The sequence below is a fragment of the Lipotes vexillifer genome, unplaced genomic scaffold (assembly GCF_000442215.2).
Source record: "Lipotes vexillifer unplaced genomic scaffold, Lipotes_vexillifer_v1.1 scaffold208, whole genome shotgun sequence".
In the NCBI taxonomy this organism is placed as follows: domain Eukaryota; kingdom Metazoa; phylum Chordata; class Mammalia; order Artiodactyla; family Lipotidae; genus Lipotes; species Lipotes vexillifer.
This window is the reverse complement of record NW_006785067.1, coordinates 432707-456666: the sequence shown is the minus strand read 5'-3', so window position 1 is coordinate 456666 and position 23960 is coordinate 432707.

The following is a 23960-nucleotide window of genomic DNA, read 5'->3' as shown; positions in this document are numbered from 1 at the left end:
CATATATATGCTGTCTACAAGAGACCCACTTCAGACCTAGGGACACATACAGACTGAAAGTGAGGGGATGGAAAAAGATATTCCATGCAAATGGAAATCAAAAGAAAGCTGGAGTAGCAATTCTCATATCAGACAAAACAGACTTTAAAACAAAGACTATTACAAGAGACAAGGACACTACATAATGATCAAAGCATCAATCCAAGAAGAAGATATAACAATTGTAAATATTTATGCACCCAACATAGAAGCACCTCAATACATAAGGCAAATACTAACAGCCAGCAAAGGGGAAATCGACAATAACACATTCATAGTAGGGGAATTTAACACCCCACTTTCACCAATGGACAGATCATCCAAAATGAAAATAAATAAGGAAACACAAGCTTTAAATGATACATTAAACAAGATGGACTTAATTGACATTTATAAGACATTCCATCCAAAAGCAACAGAATACACATTCTTCTCAAGTGCTCATGGAACATTCTCCAGGATAGATCATACCCCGGGTCACAATTCAAGCCTTGGTAAATTTAAGAAAATTGAAATCATATCAAGCATCTTTCCTGACCACAATGCTATGGGACTAGATATCAATTACAGGAAAAAACATGTAAAAAATACAAACACGTGGAGGCTAAACAATACACTGTTTAATAACCAAGAGATCTCTAAAGAAATCAAAGTGGAAATCAAAAAATACCTAGAAACAAAAGACATCGAAAACATGATAACCCAAAACCTATGGGATGCAGCAAAAGCAATTCTAAGAGGGAAGTTTATAGCAATACAATCCTACCTTAAGAAACAAGAAACATCTCAAATAAACAACCTAAGCTTACCCCAAAAGCAATTAGAGAAAGAAGAACAAAAAAACCCAAAGTTAGCAGAAGGAAAGAAATCATAAAGATCAGATCAGAAATAAATGAAAAAGAAATGAAGGAAACAATAGCAAAGATCAATAAAACGAAAAGCTGGTTCTTTGAGAAGATAAACAAAATTGATAAAACATTAACCAGACTCATCAAGAAAAAAAGGGAGAAGACTCAAATCAATAGAATTAGAAATGAAAAAGGAGAAGTAACAACTGACAATGTAGAAATACAAAGGATCATTAGAGATTACTACAAGCAACTGTATGCCAATAAAAAGGACAACCTGGAAGAAATGGACTAATTCTTAGAAATGCACAACCTTCCAAGACTGAGCCAGGAAGAAATAGAAAATACGAACAGACCAATCACAAGCACTGAAATCGAGACTGCGATTAAAAATCTTCCAACAAACAAAAGCTCAGGACCAGATTGTTTCACAGGCTAATTCTATCAAACATTTAGAGAAGAGCTAACACCTATCCTTCTCAAACTCTTCCAAAATATAGCAGAGGGAGGAACACTCTGCAACTCATTCTACGAGGCCACATCACCCTGATACCAAAACCAGACAAGGATGTCACAAAGAAAGAAAACTACAGGCCAATATCACTGATGAACATAGATGCAAAAATCCTCAACAAAATACTAGCAAACAGAATCCAACAGCACATTAAAAGGATCATACACCATGATCAAGCGGCGTTTATCCTAGGAATGCAAGGATTCTTCAATATATGCAAATCAATCTATGTGATACACCATATTAACAAATTGAAGAATAAACACCATATGATCATCTCAATAGATGCAGAGAAAGCTTTTGACAAAATTCAACACCCATTTATGACAAAAACCCTCCAGAAAGTAGGCATAGAGGGAATTTTCCTCAACATAATAAAGGCCATATATGACAAACCCACAGCCAAAATCATCCTCAATGGTGAAAAACTGAATCCATTTCCACTAAGATCAGGAAGAAGACAAGGTTGCCCACTCTCACCACTATTATTCAACACAGTTTTGGAAGGTTTAGCCACAGCAATCAGCGAAGAAAAACACCACTCTTATTCAACATAGTTTTGGAAGTTTTAGCCACAGCAATCAGAGAAGAAAAGGAAATAAAAGAAATCCAAATTGGAAAAGAAGAAGTAAACCTGTCACTGTTTGCAGATGACATGATAATTTACATAGAGAATCCTAAAGATGCTACCAGAAAACTACTAGAGCTAATCAATGAATTTGGTAAAGTAGCAGGATACAAAATTAATGCAGAGAAATCTCTTTCATGGCTATACACAAATGATGAAAAATCTAAAAGTGAAATTAAGAAAACACTCCCATTTACTATTGCAACAAAAAGAATAAAATATCTAGGAATAAACCTACCTAAGGAGACAAAAGACCTGTATGCAGAAAATTATAAGACACTGATGAAAGAAATTAAAGATGATACAAATAGATGGAGAGATATACCATGTTCCTGGATTGGAAGTATCAACATTGTGAAAATGACTCTACTAGCCAAAGCAATCTACAGATTCACTGCAATCCCTATCAAACTACTACTGGCATTTTTCACAGAAGTAGAACAAAAAATTTCACAATTTGTATGGAAACACAAAAGACCCCGAATAGCCAAAGCAATCTTGAGAAATAAAAACAGAGCTGGAGGAATCAGGCTCCTTGACTTCAGACTTATACTACAAGGCTACAGTAATCAAGACAGTATGGTACTGGCACAAAAACAGAAATACAGATCAATGGAACAGGATAGACAGCCCAGAGATAAACCCACACACATATGGTCACCTTATACTTGACAAAGGAGGCAGGAATGTACAGTGGAGAAAGGACAGCCTCTTCAATAAGTGGTGCTGGGAAAACTGGACAGCTACATTTAAAAGTATGAGATTAGATCACTCCCTAACACCATACACAAAAATAAGCTCAAAATGGAATAAAGACCTAAATATAAGGCCAGAAACTATCAAACTCTTAGAGGAAAACATAGGCAGAACATTCTAGGACATAAATCAGAGCAAGATCCTTTTTGACCCACCTCCTAGAGAAATGGAAATAAAAACAATAATGAACAAATGGGGCCTAATGAAACTTCTAAGCTTTTGCACAGCAAAGGAAAGCATAAACAAGATGAAAAGACAACCCTCAGAATGGGAGAAAATATTTGCAAATGAAGCAACTGACAAAGGATTAATCTCCAAAATTTACAAGCAGCTCATGTAGCTCAATATCAAAAAAACAAACAACCCAATCCAAAAATTGGCAGAAGACCTAAATAGACATTTCTCCAAAGAAGATATACAGATTGCCAACAAACACATGAAAGAATGCTCAACATCATTAATTATTAGAGAAATGCAAATCAAAACTACAATGAGATATCATCTCACACCGGTCAAAACGGCCATCATCAAAAAATCTACAAACAATAAATGCTGGAGAGGGTGTGGAGAAAAGGGAACCCTCTTGCACTTTTGGTGGCAATGTAAATTGATAGAGCCACTATGGAGAACAGTATGGAGGTTCCTTTAAAAACTAAAAATTAAACCACCATATCACTCAGCAGTCCCACTACTGGGCATATACCCTGATAAAACCATAATTCAAAGAGTCATGTACCAAAATGTTCATTGTAGCTCTATTTACAATAGCCAGGACATGGAAGCAACCTAAGTGTCCATCAGCAGATGAATGGATAAAGAAGATGTGGCACATATATACAATGGAATATTACCCAGCCATAAAAAGAAACGAAATTGAGTTATTTGTAGTGAGGTGGATGGACCTAGAGTGTGTCATACAGAGTGAAGTACGTCAGAAAGAGAAAAACAAATACCACATGCTAACACATATATATGGAATCTAAAAAAAAATTAAAAATGGTCATGAAGAACCTAGGGACAAGACGGGAATAAAGACACACACCTACTAGAGAATGGACTTGAGTATACGCGGCGGGGAAGGGTAAACTGGGACAAAGTGAGAGAGTGGCATGGACATATATACACTACCAAACGTAAAACAGAAAGCTAGTGGGAAGCAGCCGTATAGCACACGGAGATCAGCTCAGTGCTTTGTGACCACCTAGAGAGGTGGGGTAAGGAGGGTGGGAGGGAGGGAGATGCAAGAGGGAAGAGATATGGGGACATATATATATGTATAGCTGATTCACTTTGTTGTAAAGCAGAAACTAACACACCATTGTAAAGCAATTATACTGCAATAAAGATGTTTAAAAATAATTCATTAATTTTTAAAAAATAAACATCATGAAGCAACAGTAGTCCCATCAAATATTTTTTTAATTGTAATGCTATAATAAATAAATCAGTATGGTTAAAAAAATGTAATATATAAATGTATCAAATCAACACATACACCTTAAACTTGTACAGTGTTATATATCAACTTTACCTCAATATAAATAGATAAATGCATTGAAAATAGTTAAAAGAATAGAACTATCTTAATGATTTTTCTGACTACAAATGTAAAAAATGCTCCTGATTTTTAAGAAAGTCACCACACTAGCATTAAAAGACAAAGAAGTGATATTTCTATGGATAAGCACATGTGTACTGAGATGGTTAATTTTATATGGAAACTTGGCTGGGCTATGGGGTGCCCAGATATTTGGTCAAATATTATTCTGGATGTTCTGCAAGGGTGTTTTTGGATGAGATTTACATTTAAATCAGTGGACTCCAAGTATTAGTTTGCCCTCCACAATGTGGGTGGGCCTCACCCAATAAGCTGAAGGCCCAAAGAAAACAAAAGGCTGACCTCTCTGGAGCAAGAGAAACTTCTCCACCAGACTGCCCTTGGACTTCATCTGTAACACTGGCTCTTCTTGTTTCTACAGCAGACTGTCTTTAGACTCAAACTGCAACTCCTTCATGAATTTCCAGCCTGCCAGCCTCCCCTATCAGATTGTGGAGTCACCAAGCAGCCGCAATTGTGTGAATCAATTCCTTAAAATAAATCTCATTTTGTGTGTGTGTGTGTCTCTGTGTGTATAAACACATATCCTATTTGTCTGTTTCTCTGGAGAACTTTAATACACATGCATATATGTGTATATAGACAAACACAGTTTATAATTTATGTACAAATCCATCCTGTACTCTGCATTATTCTCTTTTTATTTATTATGGACAACTTCTTTTGTCCATACACATAGCTTTGGTTCATACTTTCCAATGTCTGCAGAATATCCTATTCTATGGACTTACTCAGCCATCTCCGGTTGACAGAAATGGATTTGAATTCAATTTGTAAGGATTTTAAAGACAATGACAATAAATAATATTGTTCATATATCTTTCCACAGTCCTCCAATTTCTTATGATATAGTCTGAGAAATTAGATTATTGTTTCAAATGATACACATATTTAATTCTCAGATTTATTGATATGATTTACTAACAATAAAATGCACCAATTTTAAGTGTACACTTCAATGAGTTTCAACAACTGCATTTTGACAAATATACCCATGTAACTATAACCACAATCAAGATATAGAATATTATCAGTATAAAAAGTTTCTTCATTACCATTTACAGTCAACCCCAACCCCACCGTCTGCCCTAGAGAATCACTAATTTTTTTTTCTATCAGTATTTACCTGATTTCCTTTTTCCAGAATTTCAAAGGAGTAAAATTATACAATATGTACTCCTTTGTATCTGACTTTTTCCACTCAGCATATTTTGAGATTCATGCATCATTGCATGTATCAATGGTTCATTCTTTTTCTGACTGAGTAGTCTTCCATAGTATGGATATAAACAAAATTTATTTATCCGTTTACCTGGTCACGGAAATTTGTGTTAATTCCAGTTTGAGCCATTATGAACAAAGATGTCTTTATTCACAGACAAGTCTTTGTGTAGATACATACTTTCATTTCTCCCTGTAGATCTCTTGCAGTGTAATAACTGGGTTTTGTTGTAAATATATCCATATTTTATAAAAATCTGTCAAACTGTTGTCCAAAGTGGTTTTATTGTTTTTCATTCCTACCAGCAATGTGAGAGTTTCAGTTCCTCAGTATCCTCACCAACTCTCAGTATTGTCAGTCTTTTAAATTTTAACCACTCTGACTGGGACATGGTGTATAGTGGTATCTCATTGTGCTTTTATTTAGCATTTGCCTGATAAACAATGTTGTTGAACATTTTTTCATCTGCTTATTCATCGTTTTTATGGCTTCTTTCTTGAAGTGTCTATATATTTTTCCCCATTTTTTACTGAGCTGTTTGTCTTATTATTGAGTAAGTATTCTTTATATATTCTGGATACAAATCTTTTGAAAAGTATCTGTACTGTAAAATGTTTCTCAGCATGTGACTTGCCTTTTAACTTTTTAAATTAAGTCTCTCATAAAAAGTAAATGTTTATCTTGATTATTACCAATTTATAATTTTTTAATGGGTCATGCATTTGATATGCCATTTAAAGAAATCTGTGCCTACCTCAAAGTCCTGAAGGTTTTTTCTTTTCTTCCTGCAGTTGTATAATTTTAGCTTCTATGTTTAGGCCTATGATCCATTTTGGGTTAATTTTTATGTGTGGTGTGTAAATTTTGTGCATGGCATAAAGGTTAAGATTCATTTTTTTCCCATATGGATATCCAGTTTTTCCAGCACTATTTTTTGAAAAGATTATCCTTTCCCTATTTAATTACTTTGGCACCTTTGTTGAATATCAATTGACCAATGGGCTTCTCCATTCTGTTTCATTGACCTATATATGCATCCTTATGCTAGTAATATACTGTCTTGAATTGATGTTGCTTTACAGTAAGCCTTGAAACAAAGTTGTGTTGTGTTTGAAACGTTTGTTCTCTTTTTAAAGTTTGTGTTAACAATTCTAGGTTCTTTGCACAAAACATATATATACATGAATCCATCTGTGCACTTCTTCCAAAAGCCAGCAGGGATTTTGATTGGGATTAGGTTGAATACACAAATCAACTTGGGAAGACCTAACATCTTAACCATATTGAGTCTTCCAATCAATCAGCATATTTCTCTAATTACTTAGGTCTTACTTGGGTTTTCCTACCCATGTTTGGAACAGTATACAGGTTTAGCACATATTTTGGTTATGATTAGTCCTAAATACTCCACATTCTGAGGCTATTAAAAATTAAATTTTTGACATTTCATTTTCAAAATTTTTATTGATAGTATATACAAATGCAATTAACTTTTGTATATTCACCTTGTATCCAAATACCTTCCCAACTTTCCTTCTGGTTCTGGTGTCTGTGGATTCCTTAGTATTTTCTACTGATACCATCATGTCACCTGAAAATAAAAGTTTTTGTTTTCGTTTTTGTTTTGCGGTACGCGGGCCTCTCACTGTTGCGGCCTCTTCCACTGCGGAGCACAGGCTCCGGACGCGCAGGCTCAGCGGCCATGGCTCACGGGCCCAGCCGCTCTGCCGCATGTGGGATCTTCCTGGACCGGGGCATGAACCCGTGTCCCCTGAATCGGCAGACAGACTCTCAACCACTGCGCCACCAGGGAAGCCCTGAAAATAAAAGTTTTACTTCTTCTTTTCCATTGTGTATGTCTCTTCCATTTTCTTGCCTTTTTGCATTGGTTAGGATCTTGAATAAAATGATAATAGGAGTGGTGAGAGTGAATAACTTTGCCTTGTTGCCCACCTTAGGAATCAGTCTATAATATGATTATAAAATTTCATAAATTTTTCCTTTTGAAGGATTATCTTCTATTCATAGCTTGCAGATAATTTTACCACGAATGTTAAACTTTGTCAGATATTTTGTCTGCATCTACTGCAATAATATTGTTCTTATATTTTATCCTGCTTACATGGTGAATTACATTTACTGATTTCTTAACGTTAAAATCTTTTATTTCTGAAATAAACTCCATATGGCCATAGTGTATTGTCCTTTTCAGACATAACTGGATTCAATTTTCTAATATTTTATAAAGGATTTTTACAGCTATGTTCATGAGGAATACTTGTCTATAGTTTTCTTTTTTTTAATGTCAAGGTAATGCTGGCCACGTAAGATGAATTTGGAGATATTCCCTTCTACTCTATTTTCAGTTGGTAAGATTGGTATTATCTCATCCTCAGATATTTGGTAGAGTTCATCAGTAAATCTACCTGGGACTGGAGTTTTCTTTACAGAAAGGATTTAATTATTCAAATTTTTTTACTAAGTACAGGACTATTCACATTTGAAAGCTTCTTTATAAAGCTGTTTTAATAATGTTTCTTTCAAGTTTATCAGTTTCACTATGTTGTTGAATTACTGGCATGAAGTTGTTTTAATTTCTATAGCATCTGTAGTACTATCCTCTCTTTCATTCCTGATATTTGTCATATGTGTCCTTTCTTCTTTTTCCTGATCAACCTAGCTAGAAGTTTATCAATTTTGTTAATGGCTCCAAGCATCCAGCTCTTGGTTTAATTGATTTTTCTCTATTTGTTGTCCATATTCTATTTCATTGATTTCTATTTTATATTCATTATTTCTTTTCTTCTACATTGTCTTTAATTTGTTCTTAGTTTTCTAGCTTCATAAGGAGGAAGTTTAGATCATTGATTTTAAAACTTTCTTCATTTTAATGTGATCATTATTAAGCTATAAATTTCCCCTAGCATTGTTCTAGCTGCATCCAACAAAACTTTATATACTGTGTTTTTTATTTTCATTAGGTTAAAATATTTTTAATTTCCCCAATGACTTCTTCATTTTCATTTGATATTTTTAAAAAGTGTTTATTAATTTCCAAATATTTAAGAATTATCTAGGCAATATTTTATTATTGACTTCTAGTTTAATTTTGTTGTGGACAGAGAACATATTCTATGATTTCAATTATTTTAAATTTACTGAGACTCATTTTATGTCCCAGCACATGTTCTACCTTATGAAGTGTTCCATGTACACTCGAAAATAGTGTGTAATCTCCTATTGGCCTATAACATTATAGTATTCTATGAAAGTCTATTAGATGAGTGTGAAACTAGATGTCAATGACAGGAAGAAAACTAGAAAGTTTCCAGATATGTAGAAATTAAACAACACACACTTGGACAAGAGATAGGTCAAAGAAGAAATCAAAGGGAAATCAAAAAGTATCCAGAAATAAATGAAAATGGAAACGCAACATAGCAAAATTTATGAAATGCAGAAAAAGCAGTTTTAACGGTAAGAAGAGAAAGGTGCTCACTCTTACCACTTTTATTCAACATAGTACTAGAAGTCCCATCCACAGCAATTAAGCAAGAAAAAGAAGTAAAAGTCATCCAAATTAGAAAGGAAGAAGTAAATTGTTTGCAGAAGACATGATCTTACATATAGAAAACTCTAAAGACTCCACCAAAAAACTGTTAGAATGATGAAACAAAGTCAGCAAGGTTCATATAGAAATAAACATAAAAACCAGCTGTGTTTCTATACACTTGCAATAAACACTTGCAATATCCAAGAAATAAATTAAGAAAACAATCCCATTTACAACAGCATCAAAGAGAATAAAAGACCTAGGAATAAATTTAATCAAGGAGATGAAAGATCTGTACACTGAAAAGTATATGACATTGATGAAAGAAATTGAAGAAGACACAAATAAATGGAAAGATATCAAATGTTCATAGACTGGAAGAATAAATATTGTTAAAATGTCCATACGACCCAAATCGATCTACAGATTTAATGCAATCCCTATCAAAATTGCAAGGGCATTTTGCACAGAAATGGAAAAAACAAACCTAAAATTCATATGGAACCACAGAAGACCCTGAACAACCAAAGCCATCTTGAGAAAGAAGAACAAAGCAGGAGGCATCATACTTCCTGTTGCCTCAACTACCATGAACTTGTATCTCTGTTTCCTCAGCTCAGTGAAAGTGACATACTTTTCTGGGATCTCCTCCCTACACAATGATCCAGAAAGTGCCACCAGGCAGAAACCACAGATATCATAGAGCTCACTTCATTTGTTTCCCCTATCTTAGAGATCAAGCTTTGTACTGTCTGAAAACAGATACTTCACATATTTTCTCAATTTTCTAATCATTTACAGAAGAAAATAACTGTCATAAATAACAGGGTTAGGACTAGGGTGAAGCCTTTGGCATCTTACTCTTAAGGAGGCATTCACTTTCAGGGTCATGAAAATGCAGGGTATGAGAGCCCAAAAGTGATAGCCTTCTTAAACCTCTCACCCTGGGCATCTCATTTGCTTTACCCTAGTTCCAATATTAATAGATAAAATTAAGAAACAAATTAGAAATTACAGAAAATATTTGTGACGTACAATGATGAACCAAAGCATGGTATCTGTCATATATATGGCTCTTATAAATCCAAAAGGAAAATATAAAAATATCCAAATAGTGAAAAAAAAGAAATGCAGTCACTATTATTCCATCATGATGAGAAGTAATAGTCTGTGTATTTAAAATTGTGATAATTTATGCTAATATATCCTTTAAAAAATATAGTACCGATTTAAAGTATCATTAGCCATAAAGGAAAGCGCTCAGTCTTTTAAATCTTATCCAAATTTGATAGGTGAAAAAAATCTATTGTATTAAGTTATACTTTTGAGTTACTGCATGGACTGCTTTTTTTTTTTAATATTTATTAGCCAAATGTATTTCTTCTTTTGAGAGCTGCCTGTTTATCATTTCTGGCCTATTTTTATAATTCATGGATCTGTAGGGAACAAGATTGGAAGTTTTGGGACAAGATAGTTTGGTGAAAAACTAAGTGAATGACGTGGGCATGGACACAAAACATTGTCTACCAGAATTCTTGCCAGGGTATTAAATGCTGTGTCAACAGAGAATGCTCCTTTATCCAATCACATGTTCTACCTTCCTCCATCCAGCATCTTCAAGTTTCATTCCAATGTAATCTTTACCAAACGTGCTGGCACACATTCTTCAGCTTCTTCAGCACAGTATCCCTCTTCTCCTTTGTCAGACCAGCAGATTCCAGCCTGGCTCTGCTGGGATTTGACTCTGGTGGCATGAAGGGGAATTTGACCCAGATCCTGAGGAAGACAAGCTCTTTTAAGCATCTACCTCATTTGAGGCCTTTGCATTATCTTAAGACAATAGGGAGTCTCTATATTCTGATGGAGAGAAGAACCACTTCTGAAGCTCAAGGTTCTGAAGTAAATCTACTCAGATGTCCCCATCCCAAGCCTCAGCATCCCACTCCTTCCCTATCTGCACCCTGACCTTGATGTAGAACATCTGCTAGAGATAAGAATTCAACCTTTTCTCAAGCCTTGCTACTCTAATGATTAGGCCTGAGTCTGGTGCTCCACTCTGTCCCCTGGCTGCAGGGGATTAAAGGTTTCCTTGAATGTTCACAAGAAGACAATCTGGCTTTCACGTTTTGCCTTGATTGATAAATAAGAAGACAATCTGGGGCTTCCCTGGTGGCGCAGTGGTTAAGAGTCCACCTGCCGATGCAGAGGACACGGGTTCGTGCCCCGGTCCGGGAATATCCCACATGCCGCAGAGCGGCTGGGCCCGTGAGCCATGGCCGCTGGGCCTGCGCATCCGTGAGCCTGTGCTCCGCAACGGGAGAGGCCACAACAGTGAGAGGCCCGCTTACTGCAACAAATAAAAATAAAAATAAAAAAAGAAGACAATCTGGCTTTCACGTTTTGCCTTGATTGGTAAATAATCACTTTATGTCTGTCATCATTTCTCCCATGATTCAGTGGTGTTCAGGAAAGCCAACCAATTTCATAGTTATTAGAGTAACCTACTTCCCTCATTACCCCTCAAGTGCCAAAAATATCGCATCACTCAGCGTGTCCCTTTCCACCTGTATGTTCATCTCTGGTGAAAGTTTTAACAACTACACATCATCTGCATGGCAGGGATTATTGACATTCCACTTATCACCAGCGATGGGGTCCTCAGTGCCAACCTATCATTGAGTAATCCATCTCCACAATTCCATTTTAGAGACTGCTTCCAGGATCATTCCTGTTCCACTGGTTTGCATTTATTTCCTGGAAACAGAGATGGAAAGTTGCATGCAGGGTGGTAGGGGAGTGCTCTTGTGAGATACACCTGTAAGCAAGTAAAGAAGGCAGGAGTGGCAGGAAGGCCTCTAGAGGGAAGAGCTGACCTGCAATGCAGTTTTAATTAAGACCTCAGACAATCCTATGAGAATCTCTGAAGCCAGCATGGCTCTTCAGAGTTTTCTCAAATTGAGACAATAGTTTTGGGCTTAAATGCCCAGACACTGACCATGGGCCATGACACGGAAAAGAGAGTAGCCTTGAGGAGGGAGTTTCCTTAGCTCAAGGGTAAATCCCATGCACAAGACAACTGTGAGCCTTCAAAAAGAAATTCAGAGCAGCTGGAGTTTTGGCCTTGAAGCGGGGATCTGAATGGAGCATCACAGAATGCTCCCCTTTTCCCTAATTCTTGCCTCTCCGCTACTCAATTATATAGTAGCATATAAGTCTTTTGTCTCAAGGTCTGCTGTTTTAAGAACCCAGGCAAAGATATGGAGAAAACGGTGGACTATACTAGTTATCTGGCTATTGTCTCTTCAAATACTACCTTCTATCCTGTGCTCTATGGTGCTGGCATTGAGACTCTGCAAATACATTTCTCAAATTTCTTTTCCAGTTTCTTTTGGTACTTAGCCTCATTGCATCTCTTCAGGGGTACTGGCAGCATCTATATCATACTCCCTCCTCGGAGGTCTGAACTCTGCGAGCCCCTCTATAAGCTTCTAGATTCAATACCCCAAGTTTTCCTTTTGTTTTCCCAGTCCCAAGAGGTGGCAGCTGTTTCTTAGTTATTTTCTCTGTAGTACTATCTCCCCATTTCCTTTCTGCTTTTCCAGCTTTTTAATTTCTCTGTAACCATCTCCTATATTCACCTTCCTCTGTCAAAATACCTACTGTGGTCTCTTTTCTTGACAGACTTTGCCTGATATAGTCACCCAAAAGAAAGGAAGTGTGCCTTGTGCTTGAGAAGAATGATAACAATTTGGAATAGCTCCTTTGGTGAGCTAGTTCAAGAACTAACATAGGATGTGAAAAAACGTGTTGCACTAAACTGAAAATTATCTATAAATTTTCAGTAGCACCATTTTGTGCAATTGTATTCTGGCTGTATTCTTCTGGCAACCAATTTGTAGGAGGAACACAGGCAAACATTTGAGTTGATTAAATGTGTGATGAATAGATGGGTGTCAGAAGGGCAAGGGGGCAATGTTATTGAGGATTCTGCCAGGAGAGTTTTAAGTCAGAAATCACCCTGAATAAGGCCCAGTACATAATAAACTATTTTCCCAGAGAAATTTAACTATATAAGTCATATAAATAGAACTCAATATCAAAGCCATCTTATACTAGTGTTTAGAAGCGATAAGAAGACTATGCTGTTCTTTCATACCTGTCTCAAGTTTCAGTGACGTAATGGTAAGTGTTATCATATGATCAAATATTCCATCAAATCTTTGCAAAGCAAAACTAGTTCATTGCTATTGAGTCATCATTTGGATTCTGTTTAGGTTACATTTAGTTAATAAAGAAATAAATAGCTCAACTTTTTTTCCCCTTTTATATCCCATTCTCTTTGCCAAATACTCAAGGCTTAGGAAGGGTCACTTCAGCACAAACTGTTGCAAATTTCCAGAATAAGTGCTGATTCTGTAATCTCTTGTCGTGTAGTAAGACTCTGAAGAACTACCTTGTTAGAGTTAAGACTGCCTCTTGCAGCAAAACTTGCTATTTATTGCAAAACATGATTGAAGACAACTCATAATTTGGAGGTACACAATTAAGGAAACTCTTTAAGATGATTTTCCTATGATGACAAACCCATGATGCACCCTTACCTACACCTCAGTTCCTTTAAGAAAGTTAAATCACTTTCATATGTAGGAAATTATAAGACACAGCCAAGTTGTTCCTCCTCTAATACAAAACTGATCCTTGAAAGGGCTGCTCTCCGCTCCACCCCAACTACATTTAGTCTTCCTTTGACATCTTTTACCACTTATACCTCAGATGGAACTAGAGATATTTCTAAGGGCTGTTCACACTCCTAATTAACTGCTCTACAGGGGGAAAAAAATAAGTCTTGTCTTTTATCATACTGAGAAAGCATGCCTCCTTGCTGGCAACAAACACAATTCTTCTAATCATTTAGGGACATTCCTGTCTGTCTGTGACCTTTCTAGTTGGAATACAACAACTGCATTTAAATAAAACCAAGAGGAAAATTACAACTTGGTGTGGGCTCTTTCACACTCCCTGAAGATCTCCCCCTACACCAGAGTATTTCTGGCCAAGGAGTGTTTGCTGAAACTGGGAAAGGTAAGGAAGCAAGAAGGGGCACTAGAGAACTACAAAATCTTCTTGTCCCCAAGCCATGAACTCCCAGGGGGATAGTAAAATGACACACCCTGTGAAACAGATTTTCCAGGTGAATGGACTGGCTTTGTGAAGGAACTTGGGCTTGGATGGATAATTAACCCAGATGTTTGTGTTATCTATTACTGTGTAACAAACCACCCCAAAACACAGTGATTTAAAACAACAACTATCTATCTGCTCATGATTCAGCAGACTGGGGCTGAACACAAACAGCAGTGGTCTTTTTGTTGGGTTTATCTAGAGTCTCTCAGTCTCTCAAGCATCTGTGACTGGCTGGAAAACTGAATGAGAAGGAAACTCCAAGACCTCACTCATGCCTCTGGGGCTTCTTTTATCAGTGAATCTTCACAGACTCTCCATTAAAGTTAAAGTTTCTTGTAATCATATCTTTCCTCTTGTCCTTCTTCCCTACTTTCATTTAGGTGAACTACTTCAGCTTCTCCTGGGTACTCGCAAAGCACCCTGCGCATTGTCCCTCATCACCCACATAATAGCAGCACTGTAACTGCCTTTTAACCTCTCTGTATCTTCACTGTCCACCCATCCTACTCCTGCTTCAGCCTCACCACCCACTTCCACTGCTAAACACACAGATTAGACTATCAGTTGCTTCAGAGCAGAGTCTTCTTGCTCATGGTTTTATTCCCAGTGTCTGGCACAGTGCCTGGAACAGAATAAGGGATCAGAATGTACCTGTTGAGGAAGTATGACTAAATAACAAAATCATAAATTGAAAGTAAAAATAAAAATTGCATTCCACCCCACTGGAATTTCCACAAATAAATAACAGAAGTCATTTAAGGGGGCGTAAAGTCCAGGGGTTGGAATGGTGAGTCATTAGTATGAGGTAATGGCAGTATTTGATAAATCCATTGCTTCATAAGCATGATATGCAACTAAAGTAGGTTGGTCTTAATAAAAACAGAATCAATACAGAATGAATCATTTAATAAAGAGATATGAAGCAATAATGTCAGGGTACAGTTTTTCACTAGTTCTGAGTATATGAAATGCCTAAAAAAATCATTTTAGGCCAAAGAGATTTTTTTCTCATCTAAGTTTATTTTAACCACTACGTGGTCACAAAATGGTCTCCAATTCTTATTTTCTGGACACACAATGTATAAACCAATAAATAGAAAAACATACTTATTGAAACAAGGGAAAATAAGTGTCCAGAACAGTCTTCTAGTTCTCTAAACCCACGAAGTTCTCACAGAATTCCATGTTTTGCACTAGGAGCCCCTGAAGCTGGCAACATCATTACCCACCTGGCTAACTTCTTTCTTCAAAATTCCACTAACTTGTTATAATTCCAAGAAGCATTCCAGAAATCACTATGTGTTAGATGACATGCCACATGGTACCCTTGTATTCACCATTCCCTTCTATATAGTGACACATCGTTAAAATTGTAAGGTTGTAAGGTTGCTCACCCATTAGACTATAACTTCCTTGAGTGTAAGCAAAGTAGACACTCAACAAACATTTGTGGAAGAAAAGACTGATGGGAGGAGGAATTAACCACTTTGTATATACTATATATGAGCACTGATAATCATCAAACAAAACTGGAAGGATGTCTAAGAGTCATTACTTTCACTCATCTTACCTGAGGCAGGATATTGCCTAAAGGTAAATGTGTCACTTTTCTGCATTCTCCCATCAGCCATCATGGCCCATGATTCTATGTTCTTAATGAATTCTATGTTCTATGTTCTCATCAGGACAGGGGGAAAGCAAAAGCATAGGGAATAAGAGGAGTGAGGAGTATTAAAAAGGGGTGGAAAACAGCAAAGGAATCATCCTTTCCCATGTGAAATTACTTCCAAATCTTAGCAATGATAATAAGTTAACATTGATTTATTGAGGACTTCTGTAACATACACTGTGCTAAGGATATCCCCTGTATAACTTCTTTTCATCCTCTCAATATACATAAGGGAAACAGTGTTCAGTTACATAATTTGAGAAGGGGCAGATCTGCTTCAATTCTGGCTGAGTCCATAAGCTCATATTCAACTTCAACCACTATACTGTGTGGCTCCAGTGTCCCTGAACCATTCCATCAAGGAAGTTCCCTTGTCTTCCTATTAAAATCTGTCCTCTAAGACTAGTAATGGCAAGTGTGAAAGTTCTTTCAAAGATTAGAATTGTTAGGCCACAACAGTGAGAGGCCTGTGTACCACAAAAAAAAAAAAAAAAAAATCCACAACGGGAGAGGCCACGACACTGAGAGGCCTGTGTACCAAAAAAAAAAAAAAAAAAAAAGATTAGAATTGTTATTGTATTGTTTGGTACTAAATTTTTTTTACAGCAAACACATCCTCAGACTTTGAGGTCTATTTGAGAGACAAGACAAAGTTCTCTGCTGCAATTTTACTCTATTTCCATTTCAGAAGGCAACACCAAAGTCAGATGGTCATCAAACTGTTACCATGTTATTGGTACAGAGGCACTGGAGAACTTGGCCTGGGGTCAAGAGTTTACACCCCAATCATGTACTGAACTTACCACCCAGTCACTGGAAAAACAGCCAAACAGCCATGGAACTCTGATCCCTCTGCTGGTTTATCCCACCTCCTCATCTCCGCCCACTCCCCAAAGAGGGCTATGTTAGGCTTACTTGTTAGCCCTTTTCCCAAATAAAGGGAGGAGCAAGATCAGCTACAAAATTTGCAGGGCCCTTTACAAAATGAAAATGCAGGGTGCTTTGTTCAACACCAGGGAAAAAGTGCTGACAAAGATAATAATATACAAACACTTTTCCTTTCTCCTGAGACCTCATTCTTAACTTGTCATGGTGTTTTTATTTGCTACTTAATGTCTTTCTAAGTAAAGAAAAACTAAAATATTAAATTATTAGCAATGCCAAATATCTCACTACCAAAATTTATTTTAATCAGCTGACAACTTAAGACATCTTGAAATTTTGTTGAAAGCCAAGAATCAGAAACACCTGGCTTGCAAAATTTATTACCTATATACTTGTCATTCAGTTTCTCATAAGCAAGATTTATCAAATAATTATTAATTACATCTGTTACACTTTCAGTTAGAGGCCTCTTGTGACGTATGCTCAGAAAAGACTGAAAAATTGAATTATTGCTCATTTTATTACATTTTTTCCAAAATAACTTCTAAATCAGAATGTTTTATGTGCTTCAAATACACTGTGTTATATGTTTGAAGCTGCAGATTTACCATTTTCATCGTATCACTTATATAGAAAGTCTCTGTCACACAACTTAATTGGAAAAGCCAGTAATGGTTCTCAATGCATTCAGATAAGTCAAACTTACTTTCTATCAGGAAAAAAAAAACAAAAACTAACTTTATTTTTAAGTAAAACATGTTAATATGAGTCTTATAGACTATGAAGCTATGGAGAAGTAAATTTACAGAGAACATATTATAAGGTAGATTTACAGAGAACATATTTTACAGAGAACATATTTACAGAGAACATATTATAAGGTAGATTCCTAAAAGCAATAAAGTCAAGATTATTATGATATACATCTAATATAACAAATGTATCCCCTCGTAATGTGTTATAAAAAATAATAATCAATACTTTCTTATTAATTTATAATAAAGGTAACGTTTTACATGACTAAATCATAAGTTATTCATTATTTGAAGAATACTATAAATACATGCAACAGGCTTCAGTGTTTCATTTTAAGGAATAAATAAGAATTGTTTATGAAAATCAGAAATAACTCTAGTAATTTAATTATACATCATGATCAAAACATACATATGTGATGATGAAAGAAAATAGTATATACAGTAAAAAAACTATTAAGACCAGTACATAACATATTTTTTCCTTAATAAGGGATTAAAAACATAAAAATATTAATATATTGAAAATATGAACTGAGTATCACTTAATATATTAAATGAATGTCAGTTAAGATATTAAATGATACTTATCATTCCATAAGATGAAATAAGACAACTGGCTAATTGGAATAAATATTTTATGATAGGATTTGATGTATAAGTTAACTACTATATTAAATAAAATACACTGAAACTGAAATAAATCACATAAAATTTTCATCTCTGAATTTTAGTCAAGATACCTGAAATATGTCTGGTAGTTTTTTAAATATTTCTTTTACAGTTACATGAATCAGCAACATTAACATCTTTGGTTTGGGGTATTTACAGATACCTTTCTGTGGAAGTAATATCACATCCTAGAGATAAAAACTGAGAATAGCTCAAAAATAATTGCTTGAATTTGGGGGATTCCTTTCATAAAAATGTATGTTCCACAAGAGTATGGACCTTTGTTTTGTTCACTGGTGTATTTCAAGTGCACAGAACATGACTGACATTTAGTAGGCATTCAAAAAACATTTGCTGAAAGAAAGAAAAGATGTCTTTATTTTTCTATTATTGAAATATAGTTGATTTACAATGCTGTGTTAGTTTCAGGTGTACAGCAAAGTGATTCAGCTAGGAGAAAGCAAGATGGCGGAGGAGTAGGAGGATGTCGAGCTCATCTCTCTCCACAAATGCATCAAGAATACATCTAAAGATGGAACAATTCTCACAGAACACTGGCTGAACACGAGCAGAAGACCTTGGACACTGGAAAGGACAAGAAAGATCCCCACGTAACTGGGTAGGACAAAAGAAAGAAGGGAAAAAGGAGAGGAGAGGAAGCGAAATGGGATCTGCGCCCCTAGAGGGGAGCTGAGCAGAGGAGAGGTTCTCGCATCTGGGGAAACCCCCTCACCAATGGGGAAATCGGTTGGGAAAGAAGGAGACCATCTGAGGCTGTCAGAGGAGGGTGAAACGGCCGGTCTGTGGCAGGCAGGATAAAGTGAGACCTACACAGACAGTCCATGCCACAGCACTGTGTGCCCCAGACTGGGACATATGTCTGCCGGTGCACACAGGGCTGAGAGCTGGAAAGTGGGGATTGGAGAGCAAACCTGAGGGGAGGAGTGCTGTAGGCTGTGAGGAGACAGCCTGAGAGGACTGGAGAGAGGAAATCCACAACCAGGAAGGCTTGTGGAGGAAACCCAGACTGCCATAGAAGCAAGGTGCCAATTTTGAGTGGCATGCAGGGGATGGAGCCGCCATTGCAGCCTCTCTCTCCCCCCACACACCAGCCCCCGCCCCTCCAGGCACTAGGAAAAGCCCCCACCAGGACTGACCTTCTCACACCAGATGCCAGATGCTAGAATAGGCTCCCACTAGGGCCAGATCTCTCATGCCCGTGGCCACCAGCTTTCCCACGCACCAGTCACCACCAGTGCCCCCACTACCCAGGCAGTTGTGCCACCTCTGCACCCTGTCCTCACCAGGGCAGACCTGAGCGCTCCAGGGCAGCCTCAGGAGCAGACTTCTGCGGGTGGCACACATGCAGAGGTGCGGCTAAAACCACAGCTGAGCCCCAGGGCCAGGGCGACTAAGGAAGAGGAAAAAAATCTTTCTATGCAGCTGCACAAACCACAGATTAAATCCCTGTGATCAGCTTGGTAAACCCTGTATTTATGGAATATCTGAATGGACAATGAGTGTTTCCACCACAAAAACCGGTCTAGCTCTAGCAGCTGTGGACTTTGGGGACTAGTGCATATGGGAGTTGGGCCAGGTCAGAGTCTGAGCTGCCCCCACAGTGCCCACAGAGGGACCAGAGACCTACCTAGAGGTTTTGGAGGGCCTCCTGGGGAGGCGGAGGTTGGCAGTGACTCATGCTGGGGGCGAGAACACTGACAGCTGAGACCCCAGGAAAATACAATTATTACTATTTTCTTTATGTTTTGTTCTATAGCTGCTCTTTTATTATTTTTATTTAGTTTCTTAATATTTCTATTTCTACATTACTTTTTTGTTGTTCTGTGTTTTTTCCATGATTTTTTTCTTTCCTTTGTCCTATTTTGTTTTTATCTTTTTTTCTTCTATTTCTTCTTATCTTTTTTCTTTATTTATCATTTTGTGTGTTTGTTTTCTTTCTTTTTCCTTCAGTTTGCATTCTGCTTTTGTTTTGTTTTGTATTTGTTAGTTTTGTTTTTAATTGTTTGATTCTGTTTTGGGATTCTTTTGTTTGGTTGTTCTCTTGCTTTTTGTTGTCGCTTCTTTTTGTTTTTGTTTCTTATTTTGTAGTTTCTTTGTTTTTGTTTGTTTGGTTTTGCTTTTACCATTTGTCTGGGGTTTTGTTTGTCTGTTCATTTGTTTGCTTTTAATTGTTGCTGTTGCTGTTATTTTGGTCTTGGTATTTGTCTTGGGTTTTGTTTGTCCATTTGTTTCCATTTGTTTTCTTTCCAGCCACATTTTTCTTTTTTCTTTTCCTTTTTTTTCCCCCTTTTTTTGCTGAGCCATGTGGCTCATGGGGTCTTGGTTCCCAAGTTGGGGATCAGGCCTGAGCTTCTGGGGTGGGAGTGCTGAGTCCAGGACACAGGAAGCTGGAACATCAGAGAATTCCCAGCCCCAGGGAATACTGATTGGCAAGAGCTCTCCTGGAGGTCTCCATCTCAACTCCACCCAGCTGCCTGCAGGCTCCAGTGCTGAACACCCCACACCAAACAACAAGCAAGACAGGAACACAAACCCACCCATCAGCAGACAGGCTGCCTAAAGACATACTAAACCCACAGACACCCCAAAACACCGCCTGACGCGGCACTACCCATCAGAGGGAAAATATCCAGCTCCACCCACCAGAATACAGGCACCATTCAGTCCTTCCCACCAGGAAGCCTGCACAAGCCACTTGACCAACTCCACTTGCTTCTGGGGTCAGACACCAGAAGCAAGAGGAACTACAACCCTGCAGCCTGCAGAAAGGAGACCACAAACACAGTAAGTTAAACAAAATGAGGAGACAGAGAAATATGTTGAAGATGAAGGAGCAAGGTAAAAACCCACAAGACCAAACAAATGAAGAGGAAATAGGTGATCTACCCGAAGAAGAATTCAGAGTAATGATAGTAAAGATATCCAAAATCTCAAAAATAGAATGGAGAAAACACATAAAAAGGTTTAACAAGGACCTAGAAGAACTAAAGAACAAACAGTGCTGAAAAACACAATAACTGAAATTAAAAATACACTAAGAGGAATCAATAGCAGAATAACTGAGTCAGAAGAATGGATAAGTGAGCTGGAAGACAGAATAGTGGAAATAACTGCCACAGAACAGAATAAAGAAAAAAGAATGAAAAGAATTGACGACAGTCTCAAAGAACTCTGGGACAACATTAAACGCACCAACATTCAAATTATAGGGGTCCAAGAAGAAGAAGAGAAGTGTCTGAGAAAATATTTGAAGAGATTATAGTCAAAAACTTCCCTAACTTGAGAGAGGAAATAGTCAATAAGCCCAGGAAATGCAGAGATTCCCATACAGGATAAACCCTAGGAGAAACAAGCCAAGACACATATTAATCTATCAAATATTAAATACAAAGAAAAAACATAAAAAGCAGCAAGGGAAAAGCAACAAATAACATACAAGGGAATCCCCATAAGGTTATCAGCTGATCTTTCAGCAGAAACTCTGCAGGCCAGAAAGGAGTGGCAAGATATATTTAGGAGCGGCAAGATATATTTAAAGTGATGAAATGGGAAAAACTACAGCCAAGATTACTCTTCCCAGCAAGGCTCTCACTCAGATTTGATGGAGAAATCAAAAGCTTTACAGAAAAATAAAAGCTAAGAGAAGTCAGCACCATCAGACCAGCTTTGCAACAAATGCTAAAAGAACTTTTCTAGGCAGGAAACACAAGAGAAGAAAAAGACCTACAAAAACAAACCCACAACAATTAAGAAAATGGTAATAGGAACATACATATCGATAATTACCTTCAATGTAAATGGATTATGAGCTCCAACCAAAAGACATAGACTGGCTAAATGGATACAAAAACAAGACCCATATATATATTGTCTATAAGAGACCCACTTCAGACCTAGGGACACATACAGACTGAAAGTGAGGGGATAGAAAAAGATATTCCATGAAAATGGAAATCAAAAGAAAGCTGCAGTAGCAATACTCATATCAGACAAAAGAGACTTTAAAATAAAAACTGTCATAAGAGACAAGGAAGGACTCTACATAATGATCAAGGAAGGGATCAATCCAAGAAGAAGATATAACAATTGTAAATATTTATGCACCCAACATAGGAGCACCTCAATACATAAGGCAAATGCTAACAGCCGTAAAAGGGGAAATCGACCCTACCAAAATAATAGTGGGGGACTTTAACACTCCACTTACACCAATGGATAGATCATCCAGATAGAAAATTAATAAGGAAAGACAAGCCTTAAATGACACATCAGACGAGATAGACTTAACTGATATTTATAGAACATTCCATCCAAAAGCAGCAGAATACACTTTCTTCTCATGTGCACATGGAACATTCTCCAGGATAGATCATATCTTGGGTCACAAATCAAGCCTTGGTAAATTTAAGAAAATTGAAATAATATAAAGCATCTTTTCCGACCACAACGCTATAAGATTAGAAATCAATTACAGGGGAAAAAATGTAAAAAACAAAAACACATGGAGGCTAAACAATATGCTACTAAATAATCAACAGATAATTGAAGAAATCAAAGAGGATATCAAAAAATACCTAGAAACAAAAGACAAAAAAAATACGATAACCCAAAACCTATGGGATGCAGCAAAAGCAGTTCTAAGAGGGAAGTTTATAGCAATACAATCCTACCTCAAGAAATAAGAAAAGGGCTTCCCTTGTGGTGCAGTGGTTGAGAGTCCACCTGCCGATGCAGGGGACACGGGTTCGTGCGTCGGTCCGGGAAGATCCCACATGCCACGGAGGGGCTGGGCCCGTGAGCCATGGTCGCTGAGCCTGCGCGACTGGAGCCTGTGCTCTGCAATGGGAGAGGCCACAACAGTGGGAGGCCTGTGTACCACAAAAAAAAAAAAAAAAAAAAAAAAAAAAAAACAAGAAAAAGCCCAAATAAACAACCTAAACTTACACCTAAAGGAACTAGAGAAAGGAGAACAATCAAAACCCAAAGTTAGTAGAAGGAAAGAAATCGTAAAGATCAGAGCAGAAGTGAATGAAATAGAAACAAAAAAAACACGATAGCAAAGATCAATAAAACTAAAGGCTGGTTCTTTGAGAAGATAAACAAAATTGATAAACCATTAGCCAGACTCATCAAGAAAAAGAGGGAGAGGACTCAAATCAATAAAATTAGAAATGAAAAAGGAAGTTACAACTGACACCACAGAAGTACAAAGAATAATAAGAGACTACTACAAGCAGCTCTATGCCAATAAAATGGACAACCTGGAAGAAATGGACAAATTCTTAGAAAGGTACAACCTTCCAAGACTGAACCAGGAAGAAATAGAAAATATGAATAGACCAATCACAAGTAATGAAATTGAAACTTTGATTAAAAATCTTCATACAAACAAGTCCAGTATCAGATGGCTTCACAGGTGAATTCTATCAAACATTTAGAGAAGTGCTAACACCTATCCTTCTCAAACTCTTCCAAAAAAATTGCAGAGAGAGGAACACTTCCAAACTCATTTGACAAGGCCACCATCACCTTGATACCAAAACCACACAGAGATATCACAGAAAAAGAAAATCAAAGGCCAATATCATTGATGAAC